We start from the raw sequence: 19044 nt of genomic DNA on the forward strand, positions 1-19044 counted from the left end.
TCTCACCCTGGAAACAACATTTTATTTCTCCGCATGGTAGATAGATTTCGGGCAGCGATCATCAGCAGCAGATGATGGAGGCAATAAATGTGTTTTTATATTACACTTCTGAGTGATGGCTGCTTACCTCGGTAAGGTAAGTAACACAAATTTCCTCTTTTTACGCAGATATTATGTCGTTCACGGTATTGCATAGGCTAAGCAGACTTGTTGAGGTTTAAGCCTAGGAAAAAAACTATCATTTTAAGTCAGTATGTTTTATTTTTTTTTCGAAGACTTTATTTGTACTCAAACCAACAAAAACCGACATAACTTATCATTAATGTCAACGAAAGACGATACTTACGTTACCATCCTGGGCTCATCTTCGTAAGTAACATTGTTATTTTAATGATGCAAGGAATTGGAGCTGCCCTCCTCTTCCTCAGATCATATCTGCTTGCCACATCCCAGGCGCTGTATGATGCAATAGTTTCATGATCCTTTTCCCTAGTTATAGCACCACCGTGACATCGGCTTTGAAAATTTGAAGCCAGTCATGATGTGCTTCCAGTTGTAAACTGAAATCTTCACTGTAAGTTAAATTTATACGTTTTGGTATCTAAAAACATAGTCATAGCCTATTTTGAGTCTGTTCAAAATAAATCTGAATGATTCCTTGTGTGATCGTAACCTTTGTAGCTGGTGAAGGGCTCACGATACAAGGAATTGAAGACCTATCCTCACTTTCTTTGGATTGAACCTCTTTGTCTCCCATTTCCTAGACCCTTTGACATCTATGGTTTTAGCACTTTCCCATAAATATAATTAATAAGAGGAATACACAAAGCTGTAAAAAATTACAGTGCACGTTCTCCCTTGACACATCTAAGCGTGGTATTGATCGTCAGTCACATTTCATGATTGTATATGAATACTGGGTCGGTTGGTTTACTAACTTTAAAGCCTACTGACTCCGCGAGGGTCATTCATGTCACTTGTATACCACCAATCAGGGATATTTCAAGGCTTAAAATAGGGATTACAGTAAATTCAGGGTATATACATGGAAATATGCACCGTGTGTGTATAAACCTGTATTGGGGCTATAATTATAACATTGTGCAATAACTAAATTATTACTTATAAAAATATTGTCAGTTGAGTTTAGCAGCAGAGTAAGGAAGCTGATGAATGACTAGTCATTAAATAGTAACGCAATTCTTGCCGAATAGGGCAAGCGAAAAATTGTGTATGCAATAATTTCGCAAAAATCATTCTGAACCCAAGGGAAAAAATATATTTCATTGTGTTTGTTTAATATTAAATTGTTATAAACTTATATAAAATATATTTCGTTGGATTAGGCTAAGTTAAATTGCGTTTGTTATAATAAGGCTAGGTAAATTTTCTAAGGTTCTTTTGGTACAAAATCATTAATTTTTACATTAAACAGCGGCAGCACCCACGACTTTAGGCGCCAAAATGCAGATGGTTCTGGTACCTTCACAAAGGCAACACAAAAATTTTGTTTCATATATTAATCTTTCTTATATATATATATATATATATATATATATATATATATATATATATATATATATATATATATATATATATATATATATATATATATATATATATATATATATATATATATATATATATATATATATATATATATATATATATATATATATATATATATATATATATATATATATATATATATATATATATATGTCGTGCCGAATATGTAAAACTGGTCAATTAGCAAGATCTCGTTTAAAATTAAGTCCTATATAAAATTTTCTCTTGTACGTTTAAAGATATATTTTTTCATTAATGTTAATGTAAAAATTTATAATTTTGCACTAAAAGAATCTTAGAAAACTTACCTAACCTTATTATAACAAGAGGAATTTAATTTAGCCTAACCCAACTAAATATATTTTAGATCTGTTTACAATAATTTAATACTAAACAAACACAGTGAAATGTATTTTTTTTCGTTAGGTTAAGAATGATTTTGGCGAAATTATTGCATACACAAATTTTCACTTGTCCTATATGGCAAAATGAGCGTTGCTATGTAAGCCAAGATCGCAAGTTCTGCCTATTCGGCATGACATATATATATATATATATATATATATATATATATATATATATATATATATATATATATGTGTGTGTGTATATTATATATTTATATATATATATATATATATATATATATATATATATAGATATATATATATATATATATATATATATATATACATATATATATACATTATATATATATATACACATATATATATATATATAGATATAGATATATATATATATATTTATATATATATATATATATATATATATATATATATATATAGATATATATATATATATATATATTTATATATATATATATATATATATATATATATATATATATATATATATATATATATATATATATATATATATATTACTTATTCTTTCATATTAAATTTTGAATAGTGTAGACGAGGCTACAATGCACTTAATCCACCTCACTTCATATTAGGCTGGAGATATAATAGATAAGAAAAGATAAATAAGCGATAACTCGACAGGAATGTGTGAACTAGATGCCATTCTTTCGTACTGCGGCACATAATTGTTCCTATGCGTTTGAGCAAGAATTTTTTCCTTTTTATTCTTGTATGTTTTTCTATAATGTGACTTCATTTTTCCATCGTCTAGAATCTAGACAATCATCTAGACTCTAAATGATTGTCAGACGGTGAAATTGTTACTGTATTTACAAATTTGAAGATTTTTTTGTATATTGTGGGGAAGTGGGAGACAGAAAATCGTAGTAACGAGGTTGTATCTTTTATTCTGGCAAAGTATTATAATTTCCTTTAATATATTATTTGTTATTATCTTTGGATGATTTCCACTCTGCATCTGTCTCTGATTTCTCATTTCGCATTTATGGCTTCTAGTGGAATAAGGCAGAATTCCTGCAAGTATTTCGCTAACGTAGAACTGTTATCCGACATAAACTAACTGCAAAGCCTGACCCTGGCGTTGTCGTTATTTAAAGAGTGAATGTGTAGCTGCACACTATATGTATTTACTATTAAGCAACATATAAGTTGATGTTAGATTCATTTTAGAGAGAGAGTTTTCGTTTGGTCAGTTAATTTGATTTCCTGTTCCTGAATGCTCTAAATGCTGGTCTACTGCTGAACACTAACGGCCCCTTTCAAAGCAAAAGAAATTGCAGATCTGGAGAATACACAAGAGAACTTTCACTGTACGTATAAGTACAATAAAGCATCTCAGTTACTGGAAACGGTTCAAGTCCCTTGACATACAAAAGCAGAAGACCCGGCAGGTAGTGCAACAAATCCGCAATGAAAAGCAGGGGTGCCATGAATACACTAAAAGAACACAGTAAGATTCAGGGGCCCAAGATTTCAGCTGCCTCCCAGCATACGTAAGGGGGTGGGAGGGTTACCGATAGACACCTAGCTGTCTTCAAGAGCTGGTCAGGCACCTAAAGTCAGCACCTGACCAGCCGGGCTATGGTTCGTACGTCCGTGTGCGTGCGGCCGGCAGTAACAGTCTGGTTGATCAGGCCCTGATCCACCGCGAGGCCTAGTCATAGATTGGGCCGTGGGGGTGTTGACCCCCCAGAACACCCAGGCATACTCCTATACTCACGGTTGCGGGCCTTAGGAAATATTTGCCTTGTACGAAACAGTAAAGGCATCATCATTTTTGCGGTGTTGAAGACTTAATTAAAATGCAGGTCCTACAGTATTGGATCGAAGCGAGGGATGAGTGGCCTTGTACCTTGTCCAGAAGGCACAGATAGGGAGTAGACCACCCAAAAGAATGGTGTATATTCAAGTCGAGAGCAGCCTGTATCTCGTATAGTTTTGCACTGCTGATGCTTCCATTTTTCCTTCCTTCATATTTCTCCCCTCCCCTTCTCTAAATCGATCAATATTTTTTATTAGTATTTTGTATATCGTAATCATATCTCCTCCCTAGTCAGACACTTCCAGGGTTGTCTGATTCAGTTCCTTTCGACTCTCATAGCCCACATCCCCAGGCTCTGGGGCTATTCTTGTTGCAGACACCTGTACCTTTCCAGGAGAGTGAACGTGTCTGTTGAGGTGATCTATGACGGTGATGTTTATTGCAAGATGAACGTAATGTAGCGTCTTGAAGAATTCTTTATCAATGTTCCTGTACTGTCCTTTCAAGATTTATCAAAGGAATTTGAGCTACCTTCTTCTTTGGATCAAACTTCATTGACATTCATTCCCCAGGCGCCGTATGACCCTAAGGGTGTAACACTGCCCCATGATTATAATAATATTATAAGCTAGGCTGTGATTGGCTAGACTCGCATAGAAGGCTGAATTTATACTGTTAATGTGTTCCTCTGGCGATATACTTCTTAGGATGTTATCTACCGACAACTTTCGTCGATATTCGTAGTTTATCTCCTGTTTGTACTTAAACTTATCTAAATGTCCCTGGAAATAGTCTACCCTTTCCCATTTTTATTCTTGTTAAAATATTAACCTTATCTTCAAAGAAAATATACGTAGGATTCGATTTTTTTTCTCAGTTCATTATGGTTGAGTTTATCGGGAATAGTGGCCACAGTACTAATCATTGGGAAACCCCAGTTGTTACTCTACCCTCGAACAATATGACACTTCAGTAATATTACTTTTGCAGTAATATTACTTACTCCTGTACGTCATTGTCTTCTCTCTTTCAGGCGCTCATTAATGGGAACCCCATTTCCTCTTGTTTCTCTTGAACAGTTTATCTCTCTCCACCCTGTCAAGACCACTGAGTATTTTGTATACCGTAATCATGCCTTCCCTGGATTTTCTATCTAATGTTATCAGATTCAATTTCTTTAACCTATCATAGCTCATTGTCCTTAGCTCTTGGACCAGTCTCGTTGGATACCACTTTTACCAATTTCTTAATATAGTTTATCAATTGAGAGTTCCGTGTTGGTGCTGCATACTCCAGGATAGACCTGACATAATTCATTTAGGATTGCAGAGTCGTATGAGTAACTATGAAGGTGCCTTAAAAAGTGAAAATCTCATTTGGTAAGTTCCCATTTTCTTCTTCTTATTATTATTATTATTAAAGATTAGCCGGTATTCTCCCGGCCCGGGCCTTTTCCAAGTGGTGGCCCGGCCTTGGCTCCCTCTTTAGGGAGTGTCTGAGACCTAAGTCTCCCATGGGAGGAGGCACAAGTACCTCCTCATCTTTGGGACCAACTGTCCCCAGGCCTAGCCACAAACGAGGCCTCTCTGGTCTGCCATCCCCGCCACAAGGGGGCTAATGAGAATGACAGTCTTGTGAGCTGTAAGCTCGGGCTCAGGCACCTACCCTGCCCTAGAAGGGTTAGGCATGGTGTCGATGTCCCATTTTCTTTTCCCCGCAGACCTTTTTATCGTCATTATCTTGATATTTCATTTATTTCCCTTTTGGTATGTTAAAATTGGTTATTTTTTTTATGGATAGAGGACAACCTAACCTAAGCTACTCTTAGATTTGCCAAACGAGCGTTCACTACTGAGAATATTCGGTTGTGTGCCTATGGCAATATACTCGGCACTAGGTTCATTCCTAGGTCTTTTCTTGATGGAAGTTTTTACTTGCTTCCCCTCCCGAGTCTATATTTAGTTTCCGGTCTTCTTGCTCTTTCCCGTTTTCATAACCGTGTGTGTGTACTCACCTAATTGTGGTTGAAGGGGTCGATTCATAGCTCCTGGCCCCGACTCATCACTGGTCGCTATTAGGTCACTCCCTGCTCCATGAGCTTTATCATACCTCTTCTTAAAGCTATGTATAGATCCTACCTCCACCACCTCACTTTCATCTGAGTCTTCAACTTCCAATTGTGACCCCTTGTTGCTGTGACCCATCTCTGGAACATCTTATCTCTGTCCACCTTGTCAATTCCTCTCAGTATTTTATGTTATCATGTCCCCCTGTCCTCTAGTGCCGTAAGGTCAATTTCCCTTAACCTCTCCTCGTAGGACATGCCCCTTAGCTCCGGGACTAGTCTCGTTGCAAACCTTTGCACTTTTTCTAATTTCCTGACGTGTGTGTGCGTACTCACTTATTTGTACTCACCTGGTTGTGGTTTCAGGGGTCAAGTCATAGCTCCTGGCCCCGCCTCTTCACTGATTGCTAGTGTGTGTGTGTGTGTGTGTGTACTCACCTAGTTGAGGTTGCAGGGGTCAAGTCCGAGCTCCTGGCCCCGCCTCTTCACTGATCGCTACTAGGTCACTCTCCCTGAACCGTGAGCTTTATCATACCTCTGCTTAAAGCTATGTATGGATCCTGCCTCCACTACATCGCTTCCCAAACTATTCCACTTACTGACTACTCTGTGGCTGAAGAAATACTTCCTAACATCCCTGTGATTCATCTGTGTCTTCAACTTCCAACTGTGTCCCCTTGTTATTGTGTCTAATCTCTGGAACATCCTGTCTTTGTCCACCTTGTCAATTCCTCTCAGTATTTTGTATGTCGTTATCATGCCCCCCTATCTCTCCTGTCCTCCAGTGTCGTCAGGTTGATTTCCCTTAACCTCTCCTCGTAGGACATACCTCTTAGCTCTGGGACTAGTCTTGTTGCAAACCTTTGCACTTTCTCTAGTTTCTTTACGTGCTTGGCTAGGTGTGGGTTCCAAACTGGTGCCGCATACTCCAATATGGGCCTAACGTACACGGTGTACAGGGTCCTGAACGATTCCTTATTAAGATGTCGGAATGCTGTTCTGAGGTTTGCTAGGCGCCCATATGCTGCAGCAGTTATTTGGTTGATGTGCGCTTCAGGAGATGTGCCTGGTGTTATAGTCACCCCAAGATCTTTTTCCTTGAGTGAGGTTTGTAGTCTGGCCCCCTAGACTGTACTCCGTCTGCGGTCTTCTTTGCCCTTCCCCAATCTTCATGACTTTGCACTTGGTGGGATTGAACTCCAGGAGCCAATTGCCGGACCAGATCTGCAGCCTGTCCAGATCCCTTTGTAGTTCTGCCTGGTCTTCGATCGAGTGAATTCTTCTCATCAGCTTCACGTCATCTGCAAACAGGGACACCTCAGAGTCTATTCCTTCCGTCATGTCGTTCACAAATACCAGAAACAGCACTGGTCCTAGGACTGACCCCTGTGGGACCCCGCTGGTCACAGGTGCCCACTCTGACACCTCGTCACGTACCATGACTCGCTGCTGTCGTCTTGACAAGTATTCCCTGATCCATTGTAGTGCCTTCCCTGTTATCCCTGCTTGGTCCTCCAGTTTTTGCACCAATCTCTTGTTTGGAACTGTGTCAAACGCCTTCTTGCAGTCCAAGAATATGCAATCCACCCACCCCTCTCTCTCTTGTCTTACTGCTGTCACCATGTCATAGAACTCCAGTAGGTTTGTGACACAGGATTTCCCGTCCCTGAAACCATGTTGGCTGCTGTTGATGAGATCATTCCTTTCTAGGTGTTCCACCACTCTTCTGATAAGCTTCTCCATGATTTTGTGTGTGCGTGCGTGCGTGCGTGCGTGCGTGCGTGAGTGAGTGTGCGTGCGTGCGTGCGTGCGTGCGTGCGTGCTGTCGTCAATTCACTGCTACTTGTCCTTTGAACGGACACCTCTTTTGTGATTACTCAACACTCTCAAGGCACATCTGATAGATATTCAGTCGTCGGCAGCCTACCACGGAAAAAATCTATGAATCATGGATACGGGATGTTGACATCAGTGGGCTAAATCTTACCTATGAATACGATACCTATGACTCCAAATTCTTATCCGTAAAAGAGATGTTCTTTCCATTGAGGTTTACCATTCACCAACATTCAATCATACTTGCCTAGGGCTAGCGATGACAGGTGACAGTCTTTATTGTTTTTAGCTATTTGTCAGGGAAGTCACCTGAAGTGCATCATCTAACCCTAGTCTAACCACTCAGTGACCCGTTCGGTGACATTTGCTGCCGAGAAAACAGATGGTGGTTGCCACTGGACATGATGAAGCCATTTCTAGGATGGGCGTGAGGATGAATGGAAGAGATTTGGTGTTCTGTGTTTTTTTTTTTTAATTAACATCATTAGGTATACGGATCCAAAAAAATTACGCAACAATTGAATATTTCCAGCAGAAAATATTCATTTGTTGTGTAAACTAAACTGTTTTCGTACACAGGATAAGATATTCCGGTAGGACTGGGGTTTTCTAACATTATTCCCTTGGATGCGACCCACAAGAGTTAGCTAATGAAGTAGATTATCTTGGGAAAAGGCGATTGAGAGGGGAGGACACTTAAAATATATTCTCAAAAATCTAGGGGAGGGGGATTGAACTTGATTATAGACTCCGCCAATGAGGTGGGGTCGCATGCACCAATATTTGAGGTGTATTTACTGTACATACACTAGAAGTTCGTCAGGAACATTTCCTCACATTCCACAAAATTCATGACACCATACACTTTATCCAAAATAGTGTCCCGTGCCACATGTCAAAACTGGTCAAGAAATGGTTGTAAGAGAGCAATATCAGTGTTATCTAGTGTCCAGGGAGCAACCCTGTCCTGAATGCCATCGAAAATTGTTGGAATGAAATAAAAGAAATTCTCCACTCCTCAAACACATCATCAATGCTACGCTTGACAAACGAGATAAAAAAAATGATCTGGATTCAAAAAATATACTTGACTTATTTTAAATATTTTTTTTATTATGTGCCCAGCCGCCTGAAATTGGTAATCAAAACACAGAGAAACATGAAACAGTAAGAGGAATTGGGGTTTTCTTACTCTTCATCCTATGGTACTAGAAATTTCTTTGCAATTTGGCAGTGGCCCAACATTTGGGGAGTCTGTACCTCCCATCCCCCAGATGCTGTATATACAGACTTCTATGAGTTTAGCGCTTCCCCGTGAATATAATAATAATAATAATAATCATATGAAAAACCGTGCTCTTGGTAGTGCTTTATTTTTGTTTAAGCTATCGACTACACGAGGCTGCATGTATCACATACACCACCAGTCAGGGATACTTTAATCCCCTAAACAGGTATTAAAGTAAACTCTGTGACATCCCCTTAGAGATAAACATCTCTTGCTCTATACACCCTTCACACCCACGTACTGGCTCTTGTAATTAGACTGCACAGTGTTAAAGGCGCATGTCATACTTGATTAACAATACAGACTGCAAATCTTTTTTTTTACAAAGAGCGAATGATCTTGCACCTTGAGTATGCACCACTCTCTTGGATGGCCTGCACTCTGTCTATATCCAACTTCTGGACAAGGAAGAGGACCATATAAAGCAACTTAATCTGAAGCATGTTCTGCTTTTATATCATTATACAGGATGTATCCATCGAGAGGTACGTATTCTGGTATATACAAGTAAGGTACATATATCGGTGTGGTATATGTTTATTTATATATATATATATATATATATATATATATATATATATATATATATATATATATGTATATATATATGTATATATATATGTATATATATATATATATATCTATATATATATCTATATATATATCTATATATATATATATATATATCTATATATCTATCTATATATATCTCTATATATATATATATATATATATATATATATATATATATATATATATATATATATATATATATATATATATATATATATATATGTATGTATGTATAATACACACACACATTCAAACTCATACACTCACATACTCAAGAAATTAGAGAAAGGCCAAAATTTGCAACAAGAGAGGTTTAAGGGTACTCAGCCTGATGATACTGGGGGATAGGGGCTTCATAACGACGTATAAAATACTGAGCGGAATTGACAAGGTGAACAGCGACAGCGTGTTTCAGAGATGGGACGCTGGAACAAAGGGACACAACTGGAAATTGAAAGCTCAGATGGGTCCTAGGGATGTTAGGAAGTATTTCTTCAGCCTTAGAGTTATCATGAAGTAGAACAATCTGGAGAGTGAAGCAGTAGAAGCAGAATCCATACATAGCTTTAAGAAGAGACACAATAAGGTTCTTGGAGCCGGGAGAGAGAGTGGACTTAGCGATCAGCGAAAAGTGGAGGCCAGGACCTGTGATTCGACCCCTGCAACCACATATAGGTGAGTACACGCACACATACACGTGTAGCCGATAAATCTTTAATACTAGCAAACGGGTTGCACCTATAAATTCTGGTTCTCAAAACGTCACCCTCTACCCAAAATTACTGTTGCTTCATTTTAAATAAAATGCACATTTTTATGATCCCTTTCATATGATGAGTTTGCCAGCACTAACCTTGGAAAAAGTCGAAGCTGTTGGAAAGGCATCTTGAAAAAGTCTTTAATACTGTGGAAACAATTATTGGCATACGGGAGAGGAGAGAAAGAATGCTGAAAGGAAAACATAATATAAAATATTATTTAATATGTGAGGAGAAAAGGTTTTAATAAAAGGAATTTAAAGAAAAATACAGAAACGTGAGGTAGAAATATAAAAAAAAAATCGGGGGGAAAGGAAAATCTTAGAGAGAGAGAGGGAAATGGGGAGAGAAAGAGAGAGAGAGAGACCGGAATGGAATAAGAAGGCCACGGGTAGCCGGGAGGGAGCCACATTCCATACGAGGGGAGGGAGGGGGATGCTGCCCTGGCTCCCTCCCCCTCCCAGCAACTTCCAGAGATGCCAGGTGCGAACCGGTTGCCACCTATGGAATTCTGACCTTAAGACTTGGACGATTATGCCGTAATTAATGTTCTCTGCTTGTGTTTGTTGCTTCGGTGTGTATTTCTATGCTTGGGGGATTCGTAAAAGTGTTTTTGGTCATTCTCTCTTTTATTTTATGTTTACATTGCGAGATATAAAGGTTTTATGCATGCGTGTTGATTTTGGCATTTATCTCCTCTATGACGCAACTGAATGATTAATGTTTGGTCTCGGTTTCATGATAGGGGTTTGTAGTATGTGTATGTTAGCAATTACCTCATAACGAGTAGTAGATAGTGTGAAAACGAGCAAAATGATGACCATCTGCTGGAAGTGTATGGCAACTGAGTGTACTCTCGACTCGCTCCACTCGCCCCTGGTTGGACTTGAAGGTAGTGAAGATTTAGTTTGTCTGGATGAGTGGTGGTGGGAGGGTGTGCGACGCGGCTCCAGTGATGCCCCACACTACCCGCAACTCCGTCCTGCGCTCCGCTCAATTCTCGCGCTCTGGGTTGATGGACCTTTAAATTCTGCATAGTGTATCGCTGTTTAGAGGCTGTTCAATGTGATAACAAGTGTGCATTAGTAATATAATGTGTAAATAAGTCCAAAAATATATCTACTGTTTTGGTGGTATACACCCCTCGGAAGTGATCCTATCTCAGTGGAAAAATTGTTGGAAATTAAGGAAATATTGACTGGATACACTATGATTGGAGATGGTTAGTGCTGGATTAGGGTGAGGCTTGTTAGCACACCCAATCAGGAATGGTGAAAAGGTGAGTAGAATTTGTAATTAGTGAAATTTGTGAGTGTGGGAGACATATCAAACCCGGCATGTCAGGCAGACCACGTGACAAGTGGCAGGGTTGACGGTTGACTAGTTTTCCTGCTTATTTTTCACTCGAGTGTTTATCAATATTCCTGTGCTATTGCTTATCAGTTCTCAAGGTTTACATATATCTAATATATCTCTTTCATGGTTAATAGTAAATTCCTCATTCCCATTCCTCATTGTTACTGATATAAGGGAAACATTCGAGGAAAATATAAATTCCAGAGCCCTATTTGACTATGTTGCTATTGCTGTGGCACTAAGTGTGCGTTAGTTATCCTCTCTTAAAGGTTATTGTCAATATACACCTGACTGTTTTGTACTCACCCATTTGTGGCTGCTAAGGTTGATTCTTAGATCCTGGCCCTGCTTAACTTCCCACTCTTCAGATTCACTCCCTTTTAGCTCGTGGGCCCTATCGTACCTGCTCTTAAAACAATGTATGGAGCCTGCCTTATTACTTCGTCGAGACCGTTCCACTTACCGACCACATTGAGATTGAATACTTCCTGACATCTCATATAGACTGTGTGTGTGTGTGTGTGTGTGTGTGTGTGTGTGTGTGTGTGTGTATTCTCAAAATATGTGTGTGTGCTTTTTGTGTATGTGTGATGTGTGTGTATGTGATTTGTGTGTGTATGTGATTTGTGTGTGTATGTGATTTGTGTGTATGTGATTTGTGTGTATGTGATTTGTGTGTATGTGATTTGTGTGTGTGTGATTTGTGTATGTGATTTGTGTGTGTGTGTGTGTGTGTGTGTGTGTGTGTGTGTGTGTGTGTGTGTAAGGATATTATTGGTGTCTTGAGCATAATACTAAGTGTGTGAACAGGTTTGATTTGTTTCTGAATTACGTGAGATGTTACGTGGTTATACTGCGTTGACTGTGATGCCTAATGTGTTACGGATTGTTTTTATCTATCTTTGTTGCTCTGTTTGTGTTGTGTGCCTGTTATAGTGACTGGTGTGTTGTATTAGGTGTCTGTATTATGTGTCATGTGTTGTGTTCTGTGTAGCTGTCTTGTGTAGCTGTCTTGTGTTTTTTGTAATAGGATTTTAATGTTATGTTGTTTGTGTCGTGTTTTGTTTGTGTTGGGTTCACTTGGGTTGCGTTTGTGTTGCTTTTGCTTTTTGTTTGTGTTGTTTTTGCTGTGTTTGTGTCTGTTTTATTGTGTCAGTTTATGTTGTGTTTGTACATGCTGTATTGTTTTGTGTGTTGCGTTTATGCCTGTTGTGTTATTTATCTGTGTTGTGTTTGTCTTTTCTGTGTGTGATTGTTTCTGTTGTCCTGTATATTTGTTTTGTGTTTCCTGCTTGTATTATGTGGTTTGTATTGTTTCTGTTGTGGTGATTGTCTATATTGCGTTCTGTATGTATTATTGTGTGTTATTTGTGTTGTGTATTATGTTTTGTATGTGGTGTTGCGTGTCTGTGTTGTCTTATGCGTCTGTTGTGTTTTGTTTGTTTGGGTTGTGTGCTGTTCGCTTTTTATTTTTGTTTCGTGCCTCTGTTGTGTGTTTGTTGTGTTCTGTGGCGTTTGTTTTTGCTGTGTTTGTGTGGTGTGTGTCTGCTGTGTATATGTGTTGTGTGTTTCTGTTGTGTATTTAGTATAAGATCTTTATTGTGCACCTTATCCCCATTCGGTGGACGGCAATCAAAAGAATACATGGACAGGCAATGGGTGCAAGGAAAAGGCCCCAAAGTTTTGATAGCTAGGCAAGTTACTGTGATAAAGAACTGTTTACATATTTATACCTGATTATAATCGTAATGAGTTATTTTGCAGACATGAATTCAGTCACAAATATATTACAGTGCAGCTTATATAGGGATTTGAATTATTTGGTATTCGTGTTGTTTTAAGAGTTGATGCCCTTCTAAACATATATTGTACCTGTGACATACTCTCGCAGACCGGTCTTCATGCTTCCATGCAGCCCGCCTGATCAATCAGACGGTTGCTGACTGTATAGCCATAACCTAGCTGCTCCGGCATTTCCTGTAGAAAACTTGTCCAAAGGGAGAGAGAGGGGACGAAGAGCACGAGAAAGGGACAATAGTGATTATATAAGTACGTATGATGACTTCGGGATCTTGTAGTTTTGAGATTGGGACCTTCATCGTAGGTCTCAGTCTGTGTGGGGGCGTGCCACCACTGGTACCACAGCTACAGTTTGTATGCATATTTTATTTACTGTTAAAGCTTTGCTGTCGATAGATGCAGTTTTATCTGTGAATTATCAATCATGAATGCTTTTCACAAATTTGTCTTCTTAATTCATTCATCTATGCTAAAAGGAAAGTGGGAGGGAGACATAATGTTCGAGTAGATACACCAGGGCATACGGGCCATCATGTCAGGAGGGAAGGTTCAGAACAGGAAGCTTTGGAAACATATGGGAAAGGACTTCGTACAGTGGCCTAGTGTTGACCAGGATAGTCTTTTTGTCTGGTGTACAAGCCGTTGACCTTGCGGACACTTCTCTAGTCAGTGCTTCCCTTAAGCTTAAGCATATCGCTCTCCAAGAGTTTCCAGGAAAGAACTCCATTACTTGAGGAGGATGGGAAACACAGTTGACGTCAGCTATGTTAAACAATACCTTCTATATCCTCACTAATGCTTACTCCTATATCCGGTAACCTGATTGTCAAGAGGTGTCTCAGCGTTGAAAAGAGCTCACTGGTAGAGCGCTAGGTGGTGGAGGTATTATTTTCATCAATGCGTGTTTTCTGACACAGGTCTTAGTCATATGATAACCCGCTAACTGGAGCTTTTGGTCATATGACAGAGGCCTTCCTCTGGCTTACCTGTTCACCGATTAAAATTTTAAAGATCACTTCATGTGATTTTGTTTAAGAGTTCTAGACTCACAACTGAGAAGATTATGGATCAATTTTCGGACATGAGACGTATGAGCAAATTTCCTTACACTAGCTACCCCTGTCCACCTAACAGTAAACAAATGCTTGGATGTTTGTCGGCTATTGTAGGTCAGAGGTGGAGGGACCGAAGGACCCAACGGAAATAAGCCAAATTGTTGGTTATCTTGGGTTTTTCCTGGGTTACTAACATGAAGAATGTCTTCTTCGACAATACTAAATGACAATGATGCATTGCTAAAGTCCATGATGCTGTGAGTTCTCAGAGTACCTGAACCATTCCCAGTGGAAATAAGCTGCACTTCCGACAATTTTCATAGTGTGTATTGAACTGGCGGGGGAGATTCAACTTTGACTCTCCGGTAGCTCTACAGGGCTCACGATTGCACTTATCCCTCAGAGTACCGGCGAAATACTCCCGTGGTTCAGGCACATAATGAGTGTCAACCAAGAAACAAACAGCAGTAGTGCTGCCTGAGCGGCTAGTTTATTGTACACCTCCATTCTCATCCTGTGAGCGGTAGCGCAAAAAAAGAAAACTAGGATTGCAGAGGTCACAATGGGTCTTTGTCAGACCCCATGAGTATTGTTACATCGCTAGGAAGGAATATTAATCATCTTGTATTTTACAATTACTTCATATAGTTATTGTACACAGTACAGCAAGGAATATATATATATATATATATATATATATATATATATATATATATATATATATATATATATATATATATATATATCTTCTTTCTTTCAACACACCGGCCGTATCCCACCGAGACGGGGTGGCCCAAAAGGAAAAACGAAAGTTTCTCCTTTTACATTTAGTAATATATACAGGAGAAGGGGTTATTAGCCCCTTGCTCCTGGCATTTTAGTTGCCTCTTACAACACGTATGGCTTACGGAGGAAGAATTCTGTTCCACTTCCCCATGGAGGTAAGAGGAAATAAACAAGAACAAGAACTAGTAAGAAAATAGAAGAAAACCCAGAGGGATATGTATATATATGCTTGTACATGTATGTGTAGTGTGACCTAAGTGTAAGTAGAAGTAGCAAGACGTACCTGAAATCTTGCATGTTTATGAGACAGACAAAAGGACACCAGCAATCCTACCATCATGTAAAACAATTACAGGTTTCCATTTTACACTCACTTGGCAGGACGGTAGTACCTCCCTGGGCGGTTGCTGTTTACCAACCTACTACCTACAATATATATATATATATATATATATATATATATATATATATATATATATATATATATATATATATATATATATATATATATATCAACACTGCGACTAGCCGAGGATCACGGTAAAACACCAAGCTCTGTTGGGTGCAGGATTGAGTGTCCAGTGGGTTAGAGCATCATGTGATTTTCGCTCACCATGAGGCGGGCCAAAACGACATGGGTTCGAATCCCCGGCTAGTCGCAGTATTTTTATTGATTAAATACCATTCGTTCATGGTTACAATATATATATATATATATATATATATATATATATATATATATATATATATATATATATATATATATATATATATATATATATATATATATATATATGCCTGACTTCACTCACAAGCATGCTACATTCAAGTCTCAGGCTATTTAGAGAAAGTAGGGAGAAAAAAGAGTCAGTTACAATTATATTGTGTGCGATCGTAATATTGAGTATGGCAAACAACTAAATTTTTAAGGTGTAAACCCAGTTATTAATTCTAATATACCTCTATATTATAGTGCCATTTGTCTGGTTTACAATAACAGTGCTTCCCACCCTCCCACTGTCAGGGTAAGGGGGGCCATCAGCGTAGTCTGTGTGATAGTATTCTTTGAGCTAAGGTCCTGTATGTGTTCCAGAGCACTGATTCTAGAAAGTAATCAAAGTTGAGAATTGTACATTAGTTTCTTGGGACTATAGGTGGGTATAGTGATAGCAAAAGCTATTGTCTTCCAGGGTGGTGGGAAATTCTGTTGCTTCCTAACCTAATACAGTTCATGTACTTCAAACATTTTTGTGTATGTGTGACTGTATTTTGAATCCATCTTAATTCACTTGTCCCATGAATTATATATTCTACTAATTCTTTAGAAACAACATTGTTTTGATCACCGGTCAGCAGCTACACTACTATCATGACATTGATTTCACGTATTCTAACAGTAACATTAGATGTACCTAATTCTTTCCTAATATTTATCATTTTGGTAGTAATAGGACAGCCCATTATTATTATTATAATCAAGGGGGAAGCGCTAAACCCGGAGGATTATACAGCGCCTGGGGGGGGGGATGCTTAATTCGGGGAACTGGAGCACAGATCCAATTCCCTAAATCAAGAGCCCCTCACCAACATCAAGGAACCTTCCTTGAGGGGAATAGGACAGCCCAGAATAATTCTCAGGGCTTCATTTTTTTTCGAGACTTTCAATGGTTCTACTTTGTCGCAGGACTAAACCTGGTGCATGGTAATCTACCAACGATCTTATATAAGCCCAGTACATCATTTTTGCAATTCTAACATTTGCAACATATTTGGAATAGTGTTATCCTAGCTTACAACACCATAACCGTAGTTAAAGCCGAAGTCGCAAGTGTTCCACACGCACCTTACTTTTAATGATTATTATCTTTACGACATACAAGGATTTCTTCTTCGTCTTCTTTATCTTCTTCTTCTTCTTCTTCTTCTTCTTATTATTATTATTATTATTATTATTATAATGAGGCACTATACTGGTGTGGGTCATTCAAAAACCACTGACAAGCATCTCGACCTATAAGCTTTTTATAATGCTATGGTCTTCACCTCGCTGCCACTTTTCACACTGCGTTAATTTTTATTTTTTTTTCTGTAGAGTGGTACCTGACCAGTAGCTGGCCTCCACGGTCTGAATTGTGCAAGAATGGCAGACAGCTTGTGTGCGACTATATCTGTGTATGTGGCATGATAGCTGGCAGACGACTTACTGTATACGACTGCACGTGTATCTACCCAGGCTGATAAATCCCTTGCATCATACATTGGTATTTGGTCTTACCTCTTTACCCCGGTATTACTGGTGTCCGGAATCTTGGACCTTTTTTTTTTATGCATACCCTTGAAACTGCAATGAATTTGAATCTCTCACATCATGATAACACTTTTGTCTCCAGTTTTCATCTGCTTCATCTTGCCACTGGTCCTCTTAATTCAGTTGGTGTATCGTTCTCTGCCTTATCAGTTCCTCTTAAAATTGTGTGTCATTATCATGTCCCTTTCAGCTCTTCTGTCCAATAAAATCATCAAGAAACATAAAAATTCGCCTAGTATACAGCATTGAACCGTTAGTATCACTTTTTATACAAAAGTTCCAAAAGTTTCCGTTCTCAAGAAAAGTACCTTAAAGATGGTAAATTTACTTAACTTACTAAAACATTGAATGACATATAATCTGTGTGATAAGGACTAAGTGTTCATGTACTTTGTAGGAAAATTTGTAAGACTTTCAGCAGTCTCTTCTCTTCTCTTTGAGGCTGTGGGTCCCGTTAAACGACAGGCGCTACCCATGTAAATACTGGAGTGTGAGGTGTTAGCCAGGTAAATACCGAGAGTGTTAGGTGTTGTTCATGTAAATACTGGGGTGTGAGGTGCTACCCATGTAAATACCGGATGTTAAGTTTCCCACGTAAATAACGAGAGTGCGAGGTGTTACCCATTTAAATACTGGAGTGTGAGGCGTTATCCATGTAAATACTGGAGTGTGAGGTGTTATATATGTAATTACTGGAGTGTGAGGTGTTGCCCATTTAAATACTGGAGTGTGAGGCGTTACCCATGTAAATATTGGAGTGTGAAGTGTTACTCATGTAAATACTGGAGTGTGAAGTAATATCCATGAAAATACTGGAGTGTGAGGTAATATCCATGAATATACTGGAGTTTGAGGTATTACTCATGAAAATACTGGAGTGTGAGGTGGTACTTATGTAAATACTGAAGGGTTAGGTTTTGCCCTTGTACGTACTGGAGTGTGATGTGTTGCCCATGTAAATACTGAAGGGTTAGGTGTTGCCCTTGTACATCCTGGAGTGTGAGGTGTTGCCCTTATAAATACTGAAGGGTTAGGTGTTGCCCTTGTACATCCTGGAGTGTGAGGTGTTGCCCATGTAAATACTGAAGGGTTAGGTGTTGCCCTTGTACGTACTGGAGTGTGAGGTGTTGCCCTTGTAAATACTGAAGGGTTAGGTGTTGCCCTTGTACATCCTGGAGTGTGAGGTGTTGCCCTTGTAAATACTGAAGGGTTAGGTGTTGCCCTTGTACAAACTGGAGTGTGAGGTGTTACCCTTGTACATACTGGAGTGTAAGGTGTTGCTTTTGTACATACTGGACAGTGATGTGTTGCACATGTAAATACTCTAGGGTTAGGTGTTGTCCTTGTACACACTGGAGTGTGATGTGTTGCCCTTGTAAATACTGGAGTGTGAGGTGTTACCCATGTAAATACTGGATCAATATACAAGTGTAAAATCAAGGTACAAGTGGGGTGACCTTGGTGAGGTCTGGTCACCAAGC

General features: G+C 38.8%; 1 protein-coding gene across 3 annotated transcripts in view; it reads left to right on the plus strand.

The window, feature by feature from the left end:
- Positions 1 to 11169: 11169 nt before the first annotated feature.
- Positions 11170 to 19044, plus strand: part of ex (FERM domain containing expanded) — a 282704-nt gene continuing 274829 nt past the window's right edge. For all 3 annotated transcript variants that reach the window (XM_053782871.2, XM_070089395.1, XM_070089396.1), the window contains exon 1: positions 11170 to 11537. The gene's annotated coding sequence lies outside the window, so the exon portion shown is untranslated. The remainder of the gene's footprint in view (positions 11538 to 19044) is intronic.

Source organism: Cherax quadricarinatus, chromosome 28, assembly GCF_038502225.1.
Source record: "Cherax quadricarinatus isolate ZL_2023a chromosome 28, ASM3850222v1, whole genome shotgun sequence".
In the NCBI taxonomy this organism is placed as follows: Eukaryota; Metazoa; Arthropoda; class Malacostraca; order Decapoda; family Parastacidae; genus Cherax; species Cherax quadricarinatus.